The sequence below is a fragment of the Prunus persica genome, chromosome G8, assembly GCF_000346465.2.
Source record: "Prunus persica cultivar Lovell chromosome G8, Prunus_persica_NCBIv2, whole genome shotgun sequence".
Lineage (NCBI taxonomy): Eukaryota > Viridiplantae > Streptophyta > Magnoliopsida > Rosales > Rosaceae > Prunus > Prunus persica.
This window is the reverse complement of record NC_034016.1, coordinates 8,267,585-8,271,546: the sequence shown is the minus strand read 5'-3', so window position 1 is coordinate 8,271,546 and position 3,962 is coordinate 8,267,585. Positions and strand designations below refer to the sequence as shown.

General features: G+C 51.0%; 1 long non-coding RNA gene across 1 annotated transcript; it reads left to right on the top strand.

The window, feature by feature from the left end:
- Nucleotides 1,646–3,507, top strand: LOC109950759. The gene is made up of 3 exons (XR_002273058.1): nucleotides 1,646–1,883; nucleotides 3,142–3,282; nucleotides 3,365–3,507. It is a non-coding gene; the product is annotated as an uncharacterized LOC109950759 (long non-coding RNA).

The window sequence follows — 3,962 nt, the reverse complement described above, 5'->3', positions numbered from 1 at the left end:
ACAGTAGTCCCCCAAGTTCGCGGTCGAGAAGTAACTTCTGGGTTGGGAACTTGTGAGTTTTTGTAATTGTAACCGAGCATTCCAGCTTCATTGGGAGCCGCAGGGTACTCCCTAGTCCCCCAAGTTGGCAAGCTAGGAGTTGCGTCAACACATGGTAGCTGGGTACCTGGGTACTGGGGGATGTTGCAGATAGGATGGGAGCTGGGTCCCTAGGGGAGCCAGACCTTCGGGGGAGCCGGGTACCTTGAAAATTTTGGAGACTCCAATTCTTTCATGGCTCCTGCCGTTCGGCAAGGATCTAGCTCCTTTTTTTTTTTTTTTTTGGGAATGGCCGGGCCATTTGGAAATTTTGGACTTCCCCACAAAGCCTCCATGGCCCTTGCCGTTCGGCAAGGGTCTAGCCTTTTTTTTTTTTTTTTTTTTGCCTTCGGCAGGCTGGGCCTTTTGGAAAATTGGGGGCTCCGTTGTGTCTGCCCAATGCCTGCCGTTCGGCAGGCTGACCAAGTTATGAATGCGGAGTCGGGCCTTGGTTAAGGGTGTTTTCTCTTGGGCCTTCGGCAGGTTGCAAAAAGAGGTAGTAAGGGCTAGGGTTGGGAGAATGGGGGATATAAAGTCCCCATTGTGAGCCCTGCCGTGTGGGAGGAAGCGAGCAAGCCTTTGCGTCCACAAGTTCTTGCCGAACGGTAGGAACAATTCGAGAGTGTTCGGTGAGCTGTCGGTAAGAAGCAAGCATCTCCGCTGGAAGGGCTTGGGTCCTTGAGGTCGTGACTTCGGGCGCCAGGTGAAGGATTTGGAGGGGATTGCACGCTGCCATGGCTTCGGCAAGGGTTGAAGACCCGGGCTGGGCCTGTGCCGAGGTGAGTCGATTGTAGTTGTTCGCCGTTTTCCCCACAAGCTATTCACCGTTCGGCAAGTGAGTTGTAGCTGGGCTTCGGTCTAGGAGAACTTGGGGCTGCGGTCGTGAGGTGGTTCTTCGTGTGCAGCAGGTATGTTCGTGCCCATATTTGTGGTTGCTCAACCCTTGCCGTTCGGCAAGGGCTTGTTGAGAGTTTTTCTTGTTGTGGTCTCACACGGATGTCCTCCGGCAGGTTGAGTTTTGGGCAAATTCGTGAGGCCTTCGGCAGTTTTGGCGAGCACAGCGTCGCGCAAAGAGCTGGGCTGTTTTGGCGAGCAAGGCGTCTCACAAGGGAAGCTGGGCAGGTTTGGTGGTTCGAGCTAAGGTGATTGGGGGCGTCTCCTTTTGTTTGCTCAGCCCTTGCCGTTCGGCAAGGGTGTGGTTTGGTGTGATTGTGAGCCGAGACCGAGTGCTGTCCGAGGAGCTGGACCTTAAGCGCGTCGGGGTTTAGCTAGACCGTCCATACTCGGCAGGTGAGTCCTCCATTTGTTGCTGCGAGGGTCTTGCCGTTCGGCGAGCCCAGCTAAATTATGTTGTGAAATCGGTTTGGGTGGTTTGGGTGTCTTGATAAAATTTGGGCCCTTGCCTTGAAGTGGGATTGGGCTTATGGAGTAGGCTAGCAAACTTGGAATTTTGAGGGCCTCCATTTTGTTTTTGCACGGGCCTTGCCGTTCGGCAAGGCCCCTATTTCCCTCAATTTTTTGTTTTTTGGTTTGTGTATTTTGAAAATTGAATTTCAAATTGTGTAGGTACAAGGGATTTAGGAGGGAATATGAAAGGGTGCTAGGGTTTGCTCGTGAAACGAGGCGTGGTACCCTTAGTTGGCTATTTAATAGGAACTTGGGTGGTGAAGGCATCACACTTGGCTTGAGTTGAGAAAAATTGTGAGAATTTGAGGAGGAGGAGAAGAGATTTCCGGCGAAGGTTTTGTGGTGGTGCTTGTGGCTGAGGTGATTTCCGGCGACTTGTACGTGGTGGTACGAACAAGGTTAGACCTTATTTTGCTTGAACTTTTGAATTGAAATGTCTTGTTTTGCATGAACATGTTGAAGGTTAGGAAGAACACATTGAACATGAGCATGAACATGATGAACATGTTGAACATATGTATGAACATGTAGAATTCTTGCCTGGCATGAAGATTTGGCAAATTTTTGTTGTTGTGGTTCGATCTTCTCTGCATGTGCATTTAGTTCCTTTTTCTTGTTTTTCCATACTTGTAGATGTCTGAAAGTTCTGATAGGGAAAGTCTTGACCCCCCTGCCTTCGGCGGGGATGATACTGAGAGTCAAGAGCCGAGTCAATATATATGTTCTGAAGAGGAAAGTTCAGAGACAGAGGGTATGGTGGAAGGAATCATAGAAAGTAGGATGATAGGGCCTGGGGGTGAGAGGGCTGAGCCATCGGGAGACTCTGGGTCGGCTGCATATAAGGAGATGCAGAGAAATTATATAGAGTTAGAGGCCATAGCAAATCGGGTTCTAGCCTTGCCTCAGACGCAAGAAGTGGGTTCGAGCAACCAGGCATCACCATCAGGGTCTGTGGGTATAGCCGTGGCTTTGGTGTCAGAGGGATTAGACATACGGGTTGGTGTCCCGTTGCCGAGGCGGAATACACTTACAGAAGCGAAATTGGCCCAGCTACGAACAGATTTTTGTGTGCCAGCCTATGTGGGCTTGAGGTTACCCACTGAGGCCGATGTAGTCAGATATCCCTCAGATGGCTCCGTGATGATTTTTACAGATATGTATCGGCACGGCTTCAGACTGCCGTTTCATCCGTGGGTTCAGATGATGTTGGCCAAGTTGGGGTATGCACCGGGGCAGTATAATCCCAACTTTTGGATTCTTCTTCATGGGGTGTATATCGCCTGGTGGTTGGCTGGGTTAGGGGAGCCAACGTTTGAGCAGTTCATGTACCTGTACTCCATTTCGAAGCAACAGGGGAATTTTGGCTGGGTACAGGCTAATTGCCGAAAGGCGAAGGAGAGGGGCTATTTTATTGGACACAAGCCCACAACGCAAAAGTCCTGGAGGAACAGGTGGTGCTTGGCCTATGGGGACTGGGAATGTCCTCCAGGGAAGAGCGTTGTCCAGCACATTCCTACCCACTTCCAGTCTATAGGTCCTTGCCCCATCCCTTAAGATTGTCCAATGCCTGATTGTGTTGTTTTGGCTCCTATTTTTGGTTCTGTACTTCCTCTGTGCCAGTGTAACTGGCTAAGTAGTTTCTAACTCTTGATGCAGGTTCAGTGAAGTGGGGCCCTATCTCCAAGGAGCAAGAAGACGAAGTTGAGTGGGTGAGGGCGCAGCTATCAGAGACTGAGCGTGAGTGCGGGAACCTAGTCACGCAGAAGAATTTGTTTGAGTCCGGACTGCTGCAAGGAAGTAAGTACCTGGGTTATCTTTTTGTTGTGTGCTAAGCCTTTTGTGGTTGTGACTAATGTAGTTGTGTTGTTTGTTTATACAGTGGCTGGCATCATAAGGGGGAGCACGAAGGTGGCCGTAGACATTGATGAGGCCGAGATGCAGAAGCGGCTGAGGGAATCTCGGGCCAAGAAAGCTGAGAAGAGTGCTGGAAAACGACCCAGGGATGATGATGAGGGTCGGGTCGCAGACGTGCTGGGGAAAAGGAAAGCCTTGGAGGAGGCTCATCAGCGTGTGATGGGGTCAGGGCCGAGACTTCCGCCCTTTGATCTGCAGGCACCGCCGAAGCTACCCTTCGGCATGGAGGCCGTGTTCGCTGAAGGGGTAGAGAAGGTAGACTTCGGCAGGCTACGCCAGCAGAAGAAGGAGGTCAACCTGGCTATGCACCGGCAGGAGGTGCCTTTAGTGAACGTCTTCCTGGAAGGCGTGAAGAGCGACCCTGAGGCTCTGGCGAGGACTCCAGCTTCTTCCTTCATCGACCGGGCCCAAAAGACGATCCTCACCTCTGCCTATGTAAGTGTTTAGGCCCTTTTTTGAATGTATTTGTGTTGGATTATTTGTGTATATTGACTAACATGGTTTTGGTTTTGCAGGCCTTTGGCGAGATGTACGTCAGCATGGCCAAGGCTGACAAGGAGATC